Source organism: Carex rostrata, chromosome 7 (genome assembly GCF_964058835.1).
Source record: "Carex rostrata chromosome 7, lpCarRost1.2, whole genome shotgun sequence".
Taxonomy (NCBI): domain Eukaryota; kingdom Viridiplantae; phylum Streptophyta; class Magnoliopsida; order Poales; family Cyperaceae; genus Carex; species Carex rostrata.
In genome coordinates, this window is record NC_135924.1 from 6,566,601 (window position 1) to 6,590,289 (window position 23,689).

Here is a 23,689-nt window from a genome sequence, read left to right on the forward strand (position 1 = left end):
ATCATAGAAGACCATGTAGCATTAGAAATAAGAATAGAAGTACAAAAGTTCATATAAATTGCAAAAAAAAAATCATGTAGCATAGCGGTAGATATAGCGGGTCTCATATAGTGGTAATAGCGGTCAGCTATTATAGCTATAGCGGTCGTAGCCGAGTTAGCGCAATTTTATCTCATAGCTTAGCGTTTATGGTCCAGAAAAGCTATAGCGTAGCTATAGCGCCGCTATAGCTAGCTATTTAGAACCCTGAAAAATACTAAATCATTGATTTGATCCTCCGGTGCATTGATATATTATTGCAAAAGAATAAAATGATGTCATCTATATTTTGTTATTCCAACAACAATACATTAATGTATCATTGCAAAAAAAAAAATGTGGTCGTGGAAGTTTTGTATACTTTGTGAACAACACAGCATCGATAAGTAATCAATATATTTCCTGATAAATCGATTTTTTATTTTCTAAAAATAAAAAAATTGGTATCCACCTATCTGATATAATTGAGGTCAATTTCATGTCAAAGCGGATCCCACCAGATGTCCCATCAGAGTTACGAGAGGCTTTGAATTGCACTTCCAACAATTAACAAAAATCCAATAATCTAAATATTTGAAAACGACTGGCATTAAATAATTTAATTTGAATCATCTACACTAAGAACTTCTAATAATTAATGTTTAGTTTTGAGTCTGCATTTATGTATGCTTTATTTATTATTATTCTTACATAACTTTGTTCAAACTTCAAAATAAGCTTGCCCAGGTATTCAAATTAGAAATCAAGCTCATGCATGTAATAATAACTTCTTATATATAGCCAATTCTAACAATGATTATTAATCCAAACTCATGATAATATTCTCTCATCCTTTATTAGTATATATCTCAATATCTCTAGTTACAACAATTGGTATTCTCTGGTTTGCTAATTGCCATACTTGGCCTTATAGTCACTCCATAGCTGGTCGACAATCTTTCCGAACAGCTGCACAAAGAAGTCGTCGATACTCGATATATCCATCCTTCATCTTTGCATTCATTTGTGCAACAAATCCACTCATGAGCCCGTTGCAATAGTCCAAAAAATACGCCGTCACAGCATAGCTATCGGTCCAACTGTTGCCCTCGCCGGGCTTCGGCCAGTTGCTCGGTAAATAATTAGCCTTCAACCTCACAAAATCAGCAATTCCTGAGAAGATATATAATGAAACAATTTAGTTAACTTTGTAAACAATTTGAGAGAAAATTGATTGATTTATGAAAAGCGTTCAAATGTTTCCATTATGTCTTCATTTTTTTAGAACTAAAATAACTTAAATTTTAATATTAAAATAAAACCATTAGATATGATATATATCATTTTCTCTATGCACACGTAAACGATGATGACATTTTGATTTTGCTTTGATTAATATGATCAATAGTTTGCAAAAAAAAAAAATTATCTTTCAACTTATTTATTCATATAAAACCAAAATCGAAATGTGAAATTTGTTTATGTACATGTAGAGAAAATAATATAAATCACATCTAACGGTTTTATTTTGACATATAAATTTTTTAAAAATTAAAAAAATGAAGGTATGATGGAGGCATTTGAAGCTCTTCATTTATACAGTAGATGTATCATGTACCTTCAATAATCCAACTAGGTGCACTGTTCTGTCCGTTCCACTGCCACACGTGCGTCATCTCATGGTATAACACCCCGTCAAAATCGGTCTTGACAGTGCCCGAGTCTGTGATATACTCTGCACTATATTGTATCTCATTGTTGCTAGTGGCAGCAACCACCCCATCCTGCAACTTCGGAACAATGGTTAGGGTTACAAGGTCAACACTTTTCCTGTCGTTTGGCTCCTGCTCGAACGTAGTCCAAATGAAATCTGATGCAGTGGCCATGATTTGCTTGCTATAATCAACGCGGATATCCTGGTCGAAAAGGGCCCCACCAGGGGTTCCTTGAGCATTGTTTGCGGTTTTTCCATGCGGTTTAATTTGACCATGCGGCCGCATATGCGGTCCGAATATGCGGTCATGCGGAATAAAAAAGTGCATATGCGGATTAAAAATGCGGCCATGCAATCCTTCCATGCGGTTTTTATAATTTGATTGTATTTTAATTAAAATTTATGTGAAAAAAGTCAAAAAACTATTGTTGGTTATGTTATTATGTGAAAATAAATTCAAATATATGAATATGAATATATATATATATATATATATATATATACACGTGAATTTTTATTTTAAAATCCACATATATAAATCTGCATATGAAGTATGCAATGACTTTCCGCATGCATGAACAAAACCGCATTTTAAAACACTGGATTTAATAACCTCAAGGTATCAAAAACCGAGCCCCTCCCACCAACAGTGTATCATGCATCATCAGTGGCAGAGTCACAGCCAACCAGGGTAAGGAGTCACCTACCACTACTAGAATCTCCAATATTAGCAAGCGTAGGAAACGTTATTAGCAAGCGTAGGAAGCCCCCTTGCAATAGAAATAGAGCTTTTGAATTTCGCTGATTAAATTAATATTGTTGCAACGGGAGGCGCTTGCAAATAATCACGCTTGCTAATGTCTTCCACTGGCCCTTGCTAATGTCACATATTCCCCCTTGAAAATAATAATACCCACCCCCAAACACCCCAGATATTATTTTTTTTATTAAAACCCGTTGCAATTAGCAGTTTTGTTGCGCTTGCAAATGAGTCGTAGATGGGTCCCACACATTTGTTGCAAGGGCAACCGTTGCAAATAATGTTTAGAATTGTGTTTATATTATTTAATTGTGAATGCCTAAACTATTTGCAAGCATCGCCGTTGCAAATGCATTTGGAGTGGGTTTTTATATTATTATATTCTGAAAGACCTTATTATTTGCAAGGACCACCGTTGTATAAGTTCTTAGGATGCTATTTATAATATTTTATTGCTAATGCCATATCTATTTGCAAGGGCCACCGTTGCAAATGTTTAACGATATTTTTTAATATTATTCTATTATTAAAGTCAAGAATATTTGCAAGGGACACCGTTGCAATTGAGTTTAGGTTTCATATTATATTAGTTTATTGTGAAGGGCTTAACTATTTGCAAGGGGCACCGTTGCTAATGTTTTCTAAGTTTCGGTTTATATTATTTTATTATTAAAGGAGGAATTTATTAGCAAGGGCCACCGTTGCAATTGTTTCTGACACCTTTAGAAAGAGAGACACACCTAAATTTGATATCTCCATTTGTGACACAATAAATATTAATACAACAATCACATAAATTTGAAATATTAATATAACCACAACAAAATACAATGTTATATTTCGAAATACTAATAACCAAAATACCATATTAATTAGGTTGTGAAGATTCTGGAATGAAAAAAACGAAAGGGTGCCACTTGAAGGGGTGGATTCATTGCTTGTAATTAACATCCACAACATAATACAATTTTATAATTCAAAATATTAATATAAAAAAAAACCATATTAATTAGCATTGGATGTGAAGGGGTGTCACCAGTAGATTCTGGAATGAAAAAAACACAAGTGTTTATGAAGGGTTTATGAAAGGGTGGCATGTGAAGGGTTGAATTCATTGCTTGGGCAATGAAGGATTTATGCCTTGACACTATTTAATTAGCACTTGTTGCTGTCTTCTCCCCCATAGTAATCTAATATGCAACAAACACCATATTAGAGTTTTCATTAGGATTAGAAAAAAACAATTTAAAGAATGGAAAATCCTAATCCTAATCATACTCCTCTTAATCCTAATCCTAATCATCCAAATTCTCATTCTAATCATCCCAATCCTAACCCGGTGCCCGTTATTGTGCAAGGGGCTGACGGGTTAATAATCTATAACAGGCCAGTGGTGACTCAACCCGGAGATGGTTCTGAATGGAGAGTACCGGATCCTCCAGTGCATGAGATTAGCTCTTCGGATGAAGAAGTGAATTTGTTTGGACAGAGCCCTCCCGGTTACCCTTACGGCCCAGTAGGAGAGCTTGTGAGTTTGGGACTGAGGAGAAGCAAGAGGGTTTGGAAAGGGGTGGAAAGGCACAATAATGGGCAACGGGTCAGATATTTCCCAGCTAAAAAGAAGAGACGCCCACGAGGGGGTCAAGATGACTAGTTTGGTTTGACATTACTGTTTTTTACTAATATAACCCTAGGGATGGGGTAATTTATTTATTTGTAGATGATGTTTTTGGTTGTCAGTCATGTTATGGTTTTTAGAGTTTTTTGATAGAGTTTTTTATGCTTGTGATGTTTTAATTCTAAGTTGTTCCCTACTACAAGCATACTGTTATGAGCAAAATAAGATTGATTGTTAAAATGTTAATATTAACATAATAAGAACTAAAAGGAATAATGCGTCAATGCACTGACCTCACATAGAAGCAATCGCGCATGCATCGGATAGGCATAGTTGCTGATAATGTGGAAAAAATTTGAATATTTGTGAGCAATTAGATCATGTTAAATTAATATGTGCATTTCAATAAGAAAAATATAAAAAACTTGGTAGCAAATTGTTGTCACCAATCAATTAAAGGAGTGCATAGAACACAAGAACAAAATGCATAGTACTGAAGCATCTATACTATGCGCCAGTAACAGCATCTGTCTAAGGCTGTGGTAATTGGTAAAAAATGTGAGTGCTTACCAATTAAAAACCATATTCCTCCGATTCATAAAATTGACCCCAATAAGCTTCTTGCTGAGCTTGATCCATTTCATCCATGTCATTATCTTCCTCACCATCCTCTACCAGATTGCTATCATTCGTCGCGCGTGGTTGTGGGACCTCCATGATGTCGTCCACTAGGTCGTACTCGTCTTCTTGAATGACGGCATTATCCTAATCAAAACCTGGTCCGTTCGAAACCTCGATGTGAATTGCCCCCATTTCCTCTTGGTAAAATTCGAGGTTTGTGTCGTCTTCATCATGACGAAACTAACCTTTCGGGGATGTTTTGAACGCAACCCACCATTTTTTTCTTTCAAGAAGCATTGAAGCATAAGGAAGGTAGCTCACTTGGACTGCTTGACATGCCAATACAAATGGTTCATAAGTTTTCAGCCTAGACTCGTGTTTAACCTCGACAATCCCATGTTGGCGGTCGACCTTTACACCATTTGTTATATCGAACCAATAACACTTAAAGAGAACCACCTTGTTGCCTCCTTCATATGTGAGCTAAATGACCTCTTCGAGAACTCCATAGTAGTCATGTGGGGTGCCACCTGATTCGGTTTCTCCTTTGATGCAAACCCCGCTATTTCTTGAACACTTGTCTTGCCCATGCGATTCAGTGTGATAGCGGTAACCATTGATTTCGTACCCTTCATAACAACTCACTCGTTTGAGTGGTTTCATTGCTGCCCTTCGAATGTATGGGTCGCATTCACGGTCTTGTATTAGATTTTGTCGTAACCACTCTGCGAACAGATCTTGACGTGCTTTCCAAAGTCTTTCCGAGGTGGTACCCTTGTTGAGCATAACTGCATCAAACTCCCTACATTGTCCAAGAGCTCTATTAAAATAATAATTTAAGTCATAAATAATAGTTAAATCATTGAATATCATGATATCAGATTGCGATTCAGCACTTCTATTAGCAACTTTTGTATATTAAGAGATCATGGAAGTGATAAATAATAATATTGTACCCCAAGTATTTGTCACAGATCTCTGGGCAGTTGAGTAGGACATAAGTGTGTGCTGCCTTATATTCATCGTCAGTGAGAGTCCTTCGATTCTCTCTACCAATGTGATGACCAGTTTTGTCAAAAATCGAAAGGAATCCCCTTGAAGTGTTACATTTTTCAGTTCCTTTTGGGTCCTTAATTGTTAAATCTTCAAAATAAAACCTAGAAGTAGTAGAAATCTCTTTAACTATGGTAGCCTCAACGATTGATCCCTCAACACGTGCTTTGTTGGTCACTCTCAGCCGTTGTTCTTTGTTACGCCTTAAAATGCAAAAGTGGATTTGAGTTAACTAATATACTACTATATGATTACAATAGTTTAATAGAAAAGACAATTTAGACTTAAACTTACCTTTCACATGGATACATCCATCGCGACCCTACTGGCCCACCCATTCTAGCCTCATGTGCCAAATGAACCACAAGATGTTGCATAGAATTGAAGAAACCCGGGGGGAAAATTTTGTCCATTTTGCAAATTGTGACAACAATATCTCTTTCTAATTGGTCGATACGAGATGGATCAAGTTCCTTGGCACAAATCTCTCTAAAAAAGCTTGAAACCTCACATAGAACATCCCACACAGGTTCAGGGACAAAATCTTGAAATGCAACGGGTAGTAGACGCTCCATGAACACATGCCAATCATGACTCTTCATCCCAAACAGGCTGTTTGTTGTTAAGTTAACACACCTTGACCAGTTCGATCCGTGGCCATCGGGGAACTTGACTTTATCTTTGATCCAAGTTAGAACTAGCCTCTTGTGCGCTTGTGAAAGTGCGAATGGTGCCTTCGGTTTTTTAAGCTTTCCCGGGGTTGTGGTACTAGAGGTTAGGTGTTGTTTGGGTCGATTGCACAAGAGAGCCAAATCTTTGCGAGCTTTTTCGTTATCCTTGGTTTTCTTTCTCATGCTTAAAAGTGTGTTAACCAAAGCTTCCGTGAAATTCTTCTCCGTGTGCATCATATCAATATTGTGTGGCAAGAGATTGTCTTTCCAATATGGCAAACTCCAAAAGATACTCTTCTTTTGCCAATGACGAGTCACACCATAACCCTCAAATTGTGCTAAACCCACATCTTTACCCCATGACATATCACCTAGTTTGTTCACTTCCTCGAGTATTTGCTCTCCCATTAATCTTGGTGGTGGCCCATCCCACTCTTCTCTGCCTTTAATGAAATTTGTTTTATCTCGACGAAATGGATGATCCATAGGTAACATGCACCTGTGACAATCGAACCAGCATGCTTTTCCACCATGTTCCAATTGGAATGCCTTTGTTGCACCTTGGCAATAATAACAAGCCAATTTACCTTTTGTACCCCACCCGCATAGCATCTCATAAGCCGAATAGTCGCTCACCGTCCAAAGAAGAGTTGCTTTCATCTTGAAATTTTCCTGTCTAGATGCATCCCATGTCATTTCACCGACATCCCACAACTTGTTTAATTCATCGATTAAAGGTTCTAGCAAAATGTGAATGTCCCTACCTGGATGCTTCGGTCCGGGTATGACAAGCGCTAGAAACATGCTTTCCTCTTTCATGATCATCCCCGGGGGTAGGTTGTAGGGAAAGACAAATACCGACCAACACGAATACGGAGCTGCACTCGAGTTGAATGGCATGAACCCATCCGTCCTTAACCCTAAGAAGACATTTCTAACCTCTTTAGCGAACTCTGGATACTTCTTGCAAAAATGCTTCCAAGCCTCACCGTCAGCTGGGTGAACCATAATCTCGGGTTTCTCACGCTTACCTTTCTTATGCCACGTCATATGTACCGCATTTGATTTTGTCATATAAAGCCTTTGCAATCTTGGTGTGATTGGTAGATAACGAAGTTGCTTTTGTGGGACTGGTTTTGCGTCAGGATTAGGTCCCGGTGGCTTGTACCTTGACATACCACAAACATCACATTTTGTCTTTTTCCCCCTCACCTTGCCATAATATAACATGCAAAAGTTCGGACATACGTCTATTTTCTCATGTTCCATGCCCATTCCCTCAATCAATCGCTTTGCTTGGTAGAAATTATCCGGCATATTCTCACCAGAAGGTAGCGTGCTCTTAATGAGAGCCAACATCCCATTGAAGGTTTTCTGACTGAGTTGGCTTTCCGACTTCAACGCCAAAGCTTGTGTCACTAAAGACAATACGGTTTGTTCTTCGCATTTGAGTTCACCAGTAGCATTGACTTTCCAGAGAGGCGTTTTATTAGCCTCTTTCATGTCGAAGAACTTCTTAGCCGCTCCAGTAGGTGACTGGTCATCCCAATTGAAGTCCGGACCAGCAACTGCCCTTACCATCTCTTCCCCTTGATCAATGGTTTGATTGTTTAAATCATCTTGAACATTCACTTGCACCTCCCCATGCTTGTGCCAAACAGTATATGATGCGCAAAAGCCGACCTTATAAAGATGTACAGCAACGGTATCCACATCTCTCCTAACTAGGTTTCCACATTTTTTACATGGACACGGTATACATTTCTTTCCTTCATCGTCAACAGTCACAACAGAAGGTTTGGATAGTGCTGCCTCAAGAAACAATTCAACCCCATCAACAAAATCTTTGTGTAGACCCCCACCGGAATCAAGTCTAGTGCCGTACATCCATTGACGACAATCCATTTTTTTCCTATTTAACAATTAAATTGCAAGGTGTGAGCTAATCTAATAAGTGTAGTTGGAAAACTGTTTTAACTGAATTGAAATATTTAAGGGATTGATTGAGTTACATTGAGATGGTCACCTTCTTTAATTTCTATAACCATTACTAGCAAATTTGGTACTGATACTTGACCAAAATAGAAGCAATAGTGTAAACAGCATGCTAGTTCGATAAGCATTAGTGATATATTAATGATTCTGTCTATGGGAACAACAATTTGATAAAGCTTAAGAAACCCTTGCCACAGAGCTACGAACCTGATTTGTAAAATAATGCTGGCAGTGATGATTCTCGGAGCCACAGAGAGGCGGAGGGAGAGGCAGAGGGTGGGAGGTAGTGTGAGATAACGGCTGATGAGAGTGGGAGGGAGAGAGTTTTGAGGTAACCCTTCTTGATTTAGTGTGGCGGCTAAGGTGGGCGCAGACTTCTCAAAAACGAAAGGTTTTGAGTTGATGGGAACGGAGTCGCAATAAAACTCGCGAAACAAAAGAGGGTGGGCGGTATTTGCATCGGAATTCCATAGAAAATACTAAAACACCCCATATGAAAAACACATATAATTTTTGTTGCGTACCCAATTTGTACGCTTCAAAGAAGGGTTAAATGTGCAAACTCATTCATAAAAACTGGATTACACACCCTACATATTGTTAATAAAAATATAGTTTAGCAATATAAAGATTCACATCCTACTTACTGTTGGCACAAGGCCTACATAAACTTAAGGTACTTTTCACATCCTACTTATAACAACACATAACAAACAGTCACAACACAACACATAACAAATAGTCACAACAAAGTTAAATTGTTCTTCCCAAGTTAAGGCATCCACATCTGTACTTATACTACTCAAGTCACCCTCAACTACTTCACGCATTATCACCACCACCATTGTCTCCTGAACCAGTTTCGCTGTTGGATGACCCCTCCTAAAAATCAAATAAACTTAGTCATGTATTTAAGATTTAACAATTTGTATTTAGAATTTTCTTGCATCTATTTAAATAAACTGAGTACTTACACCAAATTTGGGAGGCTTTGCTCCGAGTTTCTTGAAGAGCGCCGCGATGGATGTTGCGCTCCATTCATTTTGTTTACGGACAGCTGCCATTTCGGCTTTGTGTCGCTCTTCTTGGGCAGCGGCATCATTTGCAAATACACGACGTTCGGCCGCTATCATCTCAGAAAGGAGCTCTGCCACCTGTGCTTCTGTGAAGGTTTTCGTCGCACCCTCAGCAGATGTGGCCGTGCTCCTCGTTGGCTTTGTTTGGGATGCCTCCATTGCCTGAAACTCTCTGTTGGCTCTGCATGTCCTGGCCTTGTTACCAAATCCAGACACCCTTCCACGCCGGTCCTCGCCTTCAGCAGCCATCTCCCACAACTTCTCATCTGGCAATTCCCCGTGATGAAGCTCCTTAAGGGTGTTGTACTTGCTCTGCATCAGACATAAAAAACACGGCAATACATAAGTAAATTATTAACCATACCGAGGCGAGGCCCATTAAGACTATACAGGTAAGAGAACCTCAATTAATACGACAAAATACAAAGATTCTCTTACCACCACTCTTTGTGCCCTCTCATTAACATACACCGTGCCATCCTTTGTGTGAAGTCGATCAAATAAAGCCTTCATGCCAAAATCAATTCCCATTTCAGCTTCCTGAAATATAAATAGATAGAAATTTAAAAGATGCAAGTAAAATCACTACTTTCAAGTAATTACACAAAAGTATGGGATTATTGTTATGGAAAATTTCTTGTGTGCTCATCTAAACTTCTAAAATAGCCAATATCCCCGTCAAAATATCATAGTGGAAATCCAAAAAATTGACTTTATTTCTTCCATCCCTTGCACCATAGTGGAAATCCAACAAAGTATTAAAATGACTAATTCACTAATATTAAAAGTATTAAAAGGACTTTATTTCTTCCATCCCCTTACACCTATGACAAGGCTCAAGCACTTTCTCAAGTTCTCTGGTATTAGGTCAAGTGAAAAACTATTTAGGTTAGGGTATTGGCTATTTTAAAAGTTGGGCACACCAGAAATTTTCCCTTATTGTTAAGCAAAGAGTCATAATATTATTATATTAGGGTGTGGGGATTACCATGGCCTCCTTGTGCTTGTATGCGCTCCTCGAACCACCCACATGGTTAATCTTAGGACCATTATCTATTTTGTTTTTGTGATTTCGGAACGACTCTTTTTCCCAATTCTCATTGGACCAAATATCACACAGCGCCCTCTAGTTAGATTCATCCTTGCACCATAGTGGACAATCCTGTTTCCACAACTCCTTCACTGGTCCATACTTGTTGTCGCACGCTTTCCTTGCCTTATTCAATACACGAGTGTATGCCTCAGCAACAATATTTTCAAAAATCTCGAGACAGTGACCCTCATCTTGACCAGGACCCCATGAGTACCTTTGCAGGAACCGTCGCAAGATTTCTATCCTGGCCCGCGATAGGAACCGGCTGTATGTCCTATAAGGTCCCGGCATTTCGGTCACTGTCAGCAACCTTATGGTACTTACCACCTTAGTGCACTTGGTAGACGACCTAAACTCAGCGTCACCCACAACATAGAGTTCAGGTCTACCCTCTGGCCGAGCTGGTTCACGAGCCTTGGCAAGACCCCTTCCACGAGGCTTTTCATCTTTCTTCCCTTTCCCCTTCCCTTTACTCTTCCTTTTCTTGCCAAAGAGTTCTTCTGCTCCAGAGGATCAAGTTATTTCCCAGAAAGGCCACGAGCTTCTAGACAGGCACTTAGGGGCAGACGCAAACGGACCCTCCTAGAACCATCATCCTCAACTCCCACTTGGTCTCCCACCATCTGTTCGGATACTTCCGGATTACCACCATTCCCCGGACACCCCTAATCAGATGACTCCGAGGAGAGGGGGGGTGGATCCCTCTGGCCTCAGCAGTGATTTCTTCGGTTTAAAATTAGGATTGGTGGGGTTGGATCCACGGAAGGTTTTCACCGAGAAAACCGACTCATGACTATTCTGGGAGGAGAGGGGAGCAGAGATTGGAGCTTTAGGGGCTGACTTGGGACATTGCTGAGGGTTGGAGCAAATTTTTCAGCATTGAGCCTCTTCGATCTTCTATGTGGTATCTGCCGGTATTGAGGGGGTGTTTTTCTTTTGGGCTTTTTCAGCGGCTGAATTTCAGCACCCGTCGCTGCCTGGGTAGCCACTGGTAGAGCAGCTGTCCCAGCCTGGTTCAGTGGTGGCTGAGCACCCGACGCTGCCTGGGTCGGCTCTAACGGAGCAACCGTCGCTGCCTGGGTAGCCACTGGCGGAGCACCCATCCCAGCCTGGTTCAGTGGTGGCGAAGCATCCGAGGGTGGCTGAGTCTACGCCAGCGGAGCACCCAACGCTGCCTGAGTTGGACCAGAATTAACTCTTTGAAATAAAATGCGGCTTGCTTAGATCTGGTTTAAGAGAAGTGAGAAAAAAAATTAGGAATTATGAGCAAACTAAACAACAAACGCATTTTTTATTTATATCTTCAACAGATACTTGCATTTTGGCGTAAATAATTCAAGTTATTTCAAATTAATAATTGATACAACTAATTTATGGTACTGAAAACATAAAAGTGCTTTCTCGATTATTCAAAAATTACCAAGACCGTAAAATCTATGTACTTATCCCTAAACCCTAATTTCACATTTCAATTATAAAATATAATTATAACTTGTAGACAGACCTGTTTCACCTAGCTCTCGGAAAACCCTAATTTCACATTAAAAATTTGCCAAAAAAGACAACATATTTTGTTGAAAAATTAAAACCCTAGATCGATGAAAACTTAAAAAGAGTACCTAATTTCATGCGACCTCCTTAATCTTGTCGGCACGTTGTATGTCGAAACTAATCCGATCTTCGATCAGCGGAGTAGCCGTCATCCTCTATTCAAGATGAGAGAGGCGAGAGAGTAAAGAAATGCTGTCGGAGCGGCTGAGAGAGGGATCCGATCGGGTGGGTATCGGAGCAGCTGAGAGAGTTGAGAGAGGTAGACAGGGCAAGTTGAGAGAGGCGATAGGGTTTTGAAAAATAGAGAAAGGTGAGAGGGTTTTGAAAAAATGCTAAGTCCAAATGATTTGAATGCCCTCTGCCTCGCATTTACTCAGATACATCCGCTCCCTCCCCGTTGCTACCACTGCGGTAAAGTACCGTTTATTTTAAAATCTTAGCCATCTGATGCCATTCTGCACGAATCTTGATTGAAGAAAACCCCATCACATATGGCGGATTTGAATGAGCCGATCCTAGTTACATGAGAGGAGAGTAAGCGCTTGCTCTTATTCCTACAGATGGATGCATCCATTGCGAATCAGAGCCATTGATTGCCTATCGAACTGCTCAGAATTACTGTCAAGCATTTTTTTTATAGTGCATGTACAGAAATGGTTATCAATAATTCATAAAATATAAATTATATATTTTTTAAAATACTCTCTACACAAATAATACATGTAGTAGTTATTTTTATTGAATATCATCATCATTTACATGTTTAAACCTTCTAATAACTTCCCCACCGTTGGTTTTCGCTTTAAATCTCAACGGTCGATTTGCATTAGAACCTTGTTTAATTGGTTTGAAGATGATCAAAGTAAAGAATTTAACATAGTGAATAAAATAAAAAAACATTTTCGACCCGAATAGGCCTCGATCTAGCGATAAGTGTTTATAGCCGTACGATATTCTGTTGTTTCGTTGGTTCGATGGATAGGGTAATTAACATCAAACTTAATCAAACTTTCCAAGAATCAATTAATTATGATAAATTTCTATTTGAACGGTTCCGATCGATCAAGGAAGCACTTATATTAACGATCCTTTAGGTTATCATGCAACCATAGTCTTGTTACATGTTCATGTGTATATGGTGTAAGTGTTTTAGAGAAGACTATTTATTTCAATATATCAATATCACTTGTCAAAATAAAATGATAATATAATTTACACCCTCAATCGTTGATTATGTCCTAAATTTCGTCAATATCATTTTCAACTAATTTAATTCCAAAATAATGTGAATAATATTATAAGTACTGTTGATTTATCTAATTATCAACTCAATTACGAGTTGTTACACACAAACAAAAACCTTATTCTTTTTACAAAATGTTAAATTCAAATACATGTATATGGCTATGACCTTATTTACTATTATTTTTACAGTATAAATAAGTGTAATTTATTGTTATGTTATTTACTCTTCTTTCTACAAAATAGTAAATTCAAATTCGAAGCAACAAAATAGTGAATTCAGATACAAAAACCTTAATTTATTAAAAATAGTAAATTAAAATACATAAATTATAAATTGTATAAATTTTATAAATTCAACTGTGCAAATAAATTTAGTAAATCCCTATACCCCTAAATCCCTAATCAAGTAAGCAATGGCACAACAGATGATTTCTAAGAAATGATAACTTGTAATTAACAGAGCAATAATAGCTTTGTGCATTGCACGTCTTACTCTTTTAGACCTCCAAATAACACTACCAGTGTATTATATGAAGTGAAAGAAGCTCTCTGTATAGCTGCGAAATTAGGTTTTCCCCCCATACTTCCCCCCAGAAATTTCATCTCCCTCCAAAGTCATCATCATATCGGATCCCCTAATATATTTTAAATACTTCTGATTTTGTTGTGTATGCACTTATTTCTCACATGAAATGAAATCCATGCATGTCATAATAAGTTTATTACTGTTATTATTTTTAATTAAAATCCACACAGAACCCATGATTAAAATTATTCTCCAAAACAATTTTACTTACTAATATGCGTGTTGGATGATGCTCCTTATTTCCCATTGTTGACAGGAAAGATACAGGTATAGGGAAGACCAAGATGTTAGCCTATGTCGGACCGTCATGGATGCCATTGCAGCCAAACGATACACTGAGGAGATGAACAAAGCGAGAGCTAAATGTGAGAAGAAATTTCCAGGCGATGTAAAAGCATGGAAGACAATGGTTCCTCACTGTTGTCTGGACCCCCCCCCCCCCCCAATTGGGTTGCTCTGTGTGATATATTTGACACTGAGGATTGGAAAGAACTGAGCAAACAAAACAAACTGAACCGCACCAATTCTGGCACTGTGATCCCCCATTATGGTGGTTGTTCAAGCGCACACCAACATCTTAACAAATTGGTAAGCTGAAATGCAATTGTGTTAAAAAAAATAAATAAAGGTGTAATTTAGTCATTACTCAACTCGTGAATACTAATTGTTTACTGTTTTCGCATTTGGAGACAAAACTGAAAAAGGGAGGTGCGCCAACTATGAGGGAGCTCTTCGTCCATCTTCACAGTAGAAATGCAGAGGGGAAATCACCGGTGTTGGAAAAATACAAGGCATCCCAGGTGGAGGCTGCATCTGAAGCTAATGAAAATGATAATGACAATGTATCGCTGAAACCAACTACCAAGGAGACTGGCGCAGAAACTGAATCTTTCGACATCACCTCCTTGAAATTTACCACCCAGAAAGCAGAAAAAGTTCTTGTAAGTTTTAACTTGTATCACCTAAAACCTAGGCAAATTTCTATGTTAAGTACAATAACTATTTATAAAAACTTGAACTTAAATTGTTGCATGGAATTGATGCTATGTGCAAGGCCTTCGTTGCAGGTCATGTTTTCAAACTATATTTCAAATGATCAATTATAATAACTTGCAAATAATATATGATTTATTTGTCTACTGGCTGCACACAACATAATTGTCATAGACTTTGTCGTTTACTTACTTAAAATGTACAACTAAATGAACGAGTTTTCAGAAATTGTGCTTCATCAAAATTGTGAGTACCAAACACTTCAAACTCCCCAAATCCATTCCTGACATAAATTTTGCATTGTAGACCCTGACATTTACCATATTTAATTCAGAGTATATAAAGCTGGTTTTAACAGACACTACACCAAAAGGATGCTGCTACATGTTTATAGCAGTAACAAATTAGAAACACACAACTGTACCTCACCACTTTTAAACCCGTATTTAGCAATAATATATATTTCTCGTCTGTTGTATATAATAGACAGATGTTATGGACATGAGGGCTAACAATGTCAACACTCATATGGATGAGGCTGACCTGTTTATGTCAGCGGTTGGCGGTCGCAACCATGGCCGAGTAAGAGGATTTGGATGCGTCCTAGACCCAAGGTTGCCAAAAACATTTCGAGGCCGAGCAACCCCTACAGCATCCGACATTTCTGGGGTTACAAATATTGGAAACAACAGGGTCTTCACGGATGATGTCCTAGTCAGAATGTTAAACGAACGTGATATGTGACTAGCTGAAGAAAGACGAGAGAAAAATAGAAGGAGCAAGATATAACATGCTCTTGAACAAATTATTCACCCTTGTTGGACAACAAAACCCAAATGTACAGGTAAGTAAGAATAAATGGGTCTTCCATTTTATAACTCCACTCACTGCCTTTATTACAAATTTTATTTATTTTGTCTTCTTCCAACATGACAGCTTGTCCTAAGAATGTTACAGTTTCGTTCATATGCTAATTAGGAATGCAAAAGGAAATATCAATTTAGTTTGTTTTTATTTCCTTTTAACTTTCTTGTTAAATATATATTTTTCATATGACCAATTTAATTTCACAAGCTTAAGAGGGGACTGCGTAAGTACAATAAAAATTAGTGTACTGTTGCACTATGATGGTTAGCTCTTATTGGTTTGTCACCTCTGTAATTTAAAAAGTACTCACTCCTTGATCCTATTAATTACTGATCTCATACCATTCTACATCCTAGTAACATTTCCTCTTGCAAAAATTTTACATAGGAACCACTTTACAGTTCTCATGCACTACATGAGGGGGTAATGGGGAATATGCAAACTCTGCAGGTGACATCTTTCAACTTTAGGACTTGATCATTGTAATGTTATTCTATTATCAGATGTTGTTCTTCCAAATGCTAACAATGCCCTTGCATATGTAATTACTAGGGTTAGTGTCCTACATCTCTACCTCAATCTCAGGAAGGAGGCTCACTAATGCAGATTCCACACTCTCAGGTAAGGAGATTTACTAGTACTTGCATACTTACATACCTTGAAATTTTCAAGCAACGACAAGCACTGATAATGTAAAAAGACCCAAAAAAAACTGGAATTTCACTAAATACAGTGACTAGGCTGCAAAATCGATTTCATCGAGGGTGTATATGGAAATCTAGCCTCAATAACAAGAACATTTTGTTCTTGTGTTAATTTCTTATGTACCCTCCAACTCTTACTAAGTCTCTTACTCATCCCTCAAGACTTGAGTATATTATATTTACTCCTCAAATCTTCTGAGTCTTTCTTATTTATCTTTACAACTCTTGGTTAGGATATAAGCCAGCTTATTTTGGATTCATTGCAACAAAGGATTTTAATTCCAGTGCGTGATTGCACATTGCTGTTCACTCTCAGTTAGCCACATGAAATGATTTATTTAGACTCGAATAAAATTCATTGGTACTAGATTAATTAAGGTTCATACATTTCATAGAAATGATACATGGTCAAAGCAATTTGCAATTTTGTCAGTGGGCATAGAGGAGATCAAGAGTAAGAAAAAAAGAAGAGTATAATGGGAAAAAAACATATTTTAGTAATTTTGAACTGTAGTTAACTATTTTTATGGATAAATAGAGAATAATAAAAAGAGTAAAGGGGTATATTACATATAATGAAAACTACAAGGGTAAATAGAAAATTGAAGAAGTTTTGAAGGGTAAATTTTCAGATTAACCCTTGTTTCAATGCTTATACTGTACAAACAGTAACTTGGTGCTTATGCCAATGTATACACAGGGTCTTCCATCTTTGCAGGCATCAACAAATCAAGAGGGGGGATTCCAAGCACTACTACAAGCAAATTCTGGACCAGAGGTGGCCAACCTTATGGGGGCCGAAGTGTCAATGTGTGAATGGTTCGGGCAAGGCAACTCGGACAACAACCCGCTTTAATTGTCTGGGGTATTGCCAATATTTAACCGATAATTATAGATTTTTGGATTTTCAATAGGAACATAGTGGATGTTTATTTTTGGTAAATTTTTGTTGATGGGTGGTGCTCATATTTTGGTATAGGTAAATGTTTCATATTATCTATGGTTGTAATGTTATAACACACGTAAGGTTATAACAGTTTTTATTTTGGTACAATGCATGCTTTGTACATGCTTGATTTTAATACTGTCATTGCTATTTCCAAGCTTTCCTATTCAATTTCAATGTGTTATGTTATGGTTTATTTATTTCAATGTTAAACGTATCAAATTACATGGTACCTGGTTGGTACAGGGTTGGTACCGGGAGAATTTTATAAACATGGCTATTGATATGTTGGCATTAATAGTAATTTTATAAATTGTTCCGGATTATCAAAAAGAAATATGATTAAATTATATTGTATTTGCAAATAATTGGGTGGGACCCACCATAAATACCCTTGCAAATAAAATATGGTCCCTTTAAAGCTAACCTTGCTAATAACCCCCTGGGACCCTCAAGGGCTAACCTTGCAAATAATCATGTGGGGTCCAATCACACTTACCTTGCTAATAACCCGGTGGGTCCCACGAAAGTCACGCTTGCTAATAACCGGAAGGGACCCACGCTGGATACACTTGCTAATAATCAAGTGGGACCCACATGGGACATCCTTGCAAATAATATCCTTGCTAATACTCTATGGGGCCTACACTACATATCCTTGCTTATACTCAGTGGGACCCACAAAACATACCCTTGCTAATACTCACTTGGGCTCCAAAAATCAATGTATTAGCAAGCGTGCTATTTGCAAGCGCCCCGCTTGCGGATACCCTGGACAAGAATATTAGCAAGCGTAGCCCTTGCAACAAATCAGAATCCGAGTATTAGCAAGGGGGCTTTAACCAACGGTAGTTATTGCAAGCGCAGCGCTTGCTAATGGCCTTTTTCGGGCTTGTAGCAAGGGCACGCCGTTGCTACAATCAAAATCCTGCCGTTGCTAATATTGGGGATTCTAGTAGTGTACTCCTAGATTTTGAAAAATGTTATTGAACCCGTACTAATTTCGTCTGAGTTTGAATTTTGTCTAGCTCTGAATTTGAATTTTGCCTACCCTCTTGATGCTTTCAGCTCTTAATGAAACGGATGAGTTGCAACATGTTTGAGTTTTTCTTTAATCTGTTTCGAAAATAGAACAAAAGGACGGAGAAGGGTTTGACAGTACACCTCAATGAACCTGAACCTGTTATTTTTTTTTGTTTCAAAGGAATAAATCAAATTCTTTTACAAAGAAATAGGTTGAATTTTAATGTAAAACATTAATTTTTTTTTCTAAGATTCATCTATTTAAAAATGAGATGAACTTCAAAAGAATGGTCGATCTTATGAACTATATATGCTTCAAAGTAAAATTTATTACTTACATTATTCTAAAAAAAAATCGAGTCCAATCTAATTCAGCTATTCCGTTAAAAATTCATAAAAATATTTTTATAAAGATATTAAATTAAAAAAAATTGCCTACCCTGATAAAATTCCTGGCTCAATGCCACTGTATGTCATTGCAAAAAAAAAAAAAATGATGTAGCGGCGATATTTGACATCTCAGCAACAGTGCATCAATGTATCATTATAAAAAAGATGTGATGTTGATATTTGTTATTCTTGCAGTAGCTCATTGATGTATATCATAAAAGTTTTGATGCTTAGATAGCAAGGAATAAAACAAAAAATTTATTCGACTCAAAACAAACGATCTAGTTGTAAGTGCAAGAAACAATCTTAATTAGCCTAATCAAGAAGGGAATAACATAATACCTTGGATTTGATCTCCAAATCAAATCAAGAAGGGTTGTCTTAGCAACTTCTTATTCCCTTTCTCCTTCAATGGTGGTTGTGCTTTAGCCCCTCAAATGACGAGCCTCCTTAGGTATCCACCGAAAGATTAAAGAAATACTTGTATCTCTAAGACTAGTAAGAGATTAACAAGTAGAATCTTAATCCTAGTTTAACCCTCTTCTTAATTTCTGAAAACTTATTAGATGATTTCTATATCTCAACACATGAGAGAAAATGGGAGAGAGAAGAAAAGAGCAAATTTCGACCAAGATATAATTCACAGAATTTTCTAACCTTTCGGTACTAAAACCCTTATATTTTTTTTTCTATGTAACTCCAAACGACTTGAAATCTTCACCATTGGATTCTAAACTCCAAGGGCTACATATTATATAGGTCATACGTCCAGAATAGTTAGTATTGCCCTTTCAAATTCCAGTTCAAAGTTACCTAAAAAATATATCCAGAAATTTATTTCCTCTTTAATGAGATTAATTAGATTTAATGACATATTTAAATATTCCTTAAATCATGCCATTACTAATCAATTCTCCTCAGCATATATTTGGACTTTGGGCTTAACCATATTAATCATATTAATATTTAATTAAGTCTACTATCCCATACATTAAAAGACTAATATATAAATTAATATTCTATGTTAATTTATATGCATCTCTCATGTGACAAAAAACCATTTAAAATATGTCACACATACTTTAAATATTACTAGGATTATTTTATAACATCTTCATGTCATAAAATTATTCATATATTAATAACATATAATTTGTACAAATTAATTATAACTTCTTATAATTAACATATTATATACATAGAGCATAGAGCATATGCCTTATTAATATATTTTCTTTTAATCTTTCATATGGTGTGACCCTATGGGATTCCATCATTATGGTAATGGAATTAAACATTTTAATTTCATAAATCAATGATACAACTAGCCATGTATATTGATTACCCAAATGATGTGGATGAAAAAGAACAATGCAAAATCACGATCCCTGTAACATTAAAATGTTGTTGTGTCAATTCCTTGTCACATGATATCCAAATAATCGTAAGATAGGAATGTGTCATCCTTACCAATTATTCTTTCTTGATCTCCTAAAGTTTAATTATGATATGATTATTATATAATCATATTACATGCACATAATATAAACTTTATCAAGGGGCCCAGAGATATCATCGCTCATATAAACATATAAGGGACAATGGTTTTTTGATACGTATCGTTCTTCCGCATAAGTTAAATGCACTGCAGTAACTGCCTATATAACTCCTGATTAAAGAGAGTGTTTGACAGTACCAACAATACACATCTCTTATGTAAGAAAAATAAATATCTCAACCATAGAATTCTAAACGCAATGAAATATCAATGACACAGAACACAATCCATATGATATTTCACTCTTGGGTCTGTCCAGTGCCATACATCTCCATGTATGCACATGTGTGATTAGATTGGTAACTCTTTATCGTATAACCTATAAAACATGGCCATCATCTAATCACCACATTTATCTTATATGGTCAACTAGTGTACATTGCTGATTGCCAAGATAAGTGACATTTAAGAGTAAACAAATTTATTCATTGTGAAGTTCTACAATTTAAGTCATCAACTCAAATGATCCACTAATATGAATACTCAAGATACAAAATGATAAAATCATTCACTAATAAACTAAACATATCATAGATATGATCTGGGTCTAGAACACCAACACTAACATATCATAGCTGAAAAATGATGTGACCTTGATGTTTTTATAACTAAAAAAACTGATGAGTTGATATTTGTTATCTTGCAGCAGTGCATTGATATACGTATATGTATATTTATAGGTGAGAGAAAAAACAGTTTGGATCAGAATATCTTTTTCCTGAAAAAGAAACAACAGAGTTGGATTCCAAATTTTTTAAATTAGAAATTAAGTTATCTGGATGTGTACCCACCAACATTTATTTTTTGAGAGAAAATTCATGAAGTTATTTGCTTCTACTGTTGAGAAAAGAAAAGTTGAAATTCTCAAGTTTCCTTCAAGTCAGACTATCAGATCATTTAAAATTCTCAAGTTCCAACTCAACAAGGGTAATTTAAAATGTTTAATTAGTTTTATTTTTCAAACATTTTAAAATGGTTTCTATTTTATTTTTGCAAATATAGAATTACATGGTAAAAATATAATTGCATTATTAAAGTTACAGTATTAGTTTTTATTCAAATTAAAAAAAGTTAATTATATTTTATTTTTTGTCTACTAGATGGATTTGATGAGTCGGCAATTCATTCAAAAATGAGATTGAAAAACTTGAATTACTCTATTTCAATAATGAAACTCGTGAAGATTTACTAAATGTGTTAGAGCATTTTATTCAGCTAAAGGATACACATTGTCTATTTGTAGTTTAAAGTCAGAGAAATATGTTGTTAAACAATGTGATAGAGGTACCGAAGTGATAAATATCGTGATATGTGTTTTTCGATGAAAGAGAAAAAAAAGGAACATATCAAATCAATTGTCTTTTTAAAATTAGAAGTAAAAAGACAAATAAAAAAATTTGAATAATGAAAATACATAACTTATCATCCAACCATGCATACATCATCTGCTTATAATACTGGGCCATCTCTCTCTTCGACAGCTATGACAAGAAAATTAAACATATATTTTTAGAACAATTCCAATGATTTAGGAGGAAAACCATACCGAGCCTATTATCACACAAAAAAATAAAAAAATAAAAAATAAAATAAAAATAAACCTATTTTAATTAATGATTTAGTAAACCGTGATCAGGAGCTTATTACAACAATATATTTCTCTTATGAGGTGGAAGGAAATTCAAATATTACATTCTAACAACAGCAAAAAAAAAATTGCCAATACAGTCAATTGCAATCTTATTTCAATTGTTCTTAATTTATTCATCTCCTATTACACTCATTTCCCTTTTTTTGTTTTTTTCTTAGTTTCCATACTTAGCCTTGTAATCGTTCCACAGTTGATCGATCGTCTTCCCGAGCAACTGCACAAAGAAATCTTCACTATACCTATTCTTCATCTTTGCATTAAGTTGTGCAACAAAGCCACGTTTGAGACCGTTGCAATAGTCCAAGAACCGTGCCGTCACGTCGTAGCCCTGGTCCCAGCTGTTACCCTAACCGGGCTTCACCTAGTGACTCGGTGCACAGTCGGCCTTCAACCTAACAAAATCAGCAATACCTGAAATTTCACAATATATATGATATATGAAGATATAATTGTTTAGTAGTGCATGTCTCAGGGGCATAACTAGGAAGACTGAAATGTAATATACAATATGTGGTTGCTGAAATTTGAACTCAAGTCCTCACAATCAGATTAAAATTCGAACAATTAATCTAGAAGCATATATTTAGCATTTATAAGGAGAAAAAAGTATATAAATTTCAATTAAATTTTAATACACATGATTAAAAAAAAAATCATAGAGATAGCTAAGCATCTTGATCCATTCCCACTTGGATTATAGAAGAAGGATTAGACAAATGTGTTTGTACCTTCAATTATGCCACCAGGCGCCATGGTAGTTGACTGCCACACGTGTGTCATCTCGTGATATAATATACCGACAAACTCAGTCTTCACATCACCGGAATAATTCGCGAGGTAGCATGCACAGACATGGATCCCGTTACTGCTTGCATAAGCAATACCAATATCAATTGGTTCAATAGCTAGAAGGACACGAGCGTAATCTTTCCGATCAGCTGGTTTCTAATTGAACGTTTTCCAGATGAAGTTGGAAGAAGTCGACATGACTTGTGTAGTATAGCCAACACCTATCTGTGAGTCGAAGCGGGTCCCACCAGCAGTACCATTAGCATAGTTGAATGCCTGGAACTGGACAGCATTTGCAGTGCCAAAGGCTAATATAGCTAGAATAAGGGCCACTAGGAAGAATGCTTTCATCTCTACTATTTTTTTCCTACTTGTTGTATGTGAAGTATTTAGTGAAAGAGCAAAGCATGTTTGAAGAGATTATAAAGATAAGAAATGGTGGTGGATCAGTGGATGGATTACCATGCATACCACCAGATAATATATTTTAAAGAGGTAGCAACAAAAACAGAGTATGACAGAAAATCGTCAGTGCATCCACCCAACCTTCCTTTTCGTTTTTTCGTTCGGTCACCCCTGTTTACAGCGCCCAAATTCAATATTCATTATTCCAACAGCATCGCATTTACTGGTGGGAGCCGCTTTGACAAGAAAAAATGATGCGAAGTTGATGTTTTGTACAATCTGCTGGCAGCAGTACATTAATATAATTTTTAATAAAGTAATATAACATAGAAGTCTTCAAGGGCCGACTAGGCTTTAGAGTG

The 23,689-nt window shown here is 36.6% G+C and overlaps 2 pseudogenes across 2 annotated transcripts; both read right to left on the minus strand.

Annotated features, from left to right (window-relative positions):
- Positions 1–881: 881 nt before the first annotated feature.
- On the minus strand, positions 882–2,018 carry LOC144556586 (uncharacterized; annotated as a pseudogene). Its single transcript, XR_013512482.1, has 2 exons — positions 1,637–2,018; positions 882–1,191 (listed from the first exon to the last, which is right to left on the minus strand). The product of XR_013512482.1 is annotated as an uncharacterized LOC144556586 (transcript).
- A 20,104-nt stretch (positions 2,019–22,122) lies between these two features.
- Positions 22,123–23,363, minus strand: LOC144557469 (uncharacterized; annotated as a pseudogene). Its single transcript, XR_013512672.1, has 2 exons — positions 22,862–23,363; positions 22,123–22,544 (listed from the first exon to the last, which is right to left on the minus strand). The product of XR_013512672.1 is annotated as an uncharacterized LOC144557469 (transcript).
- Positions 23,364–23,689: the final 326 nt, after the last annotated feature.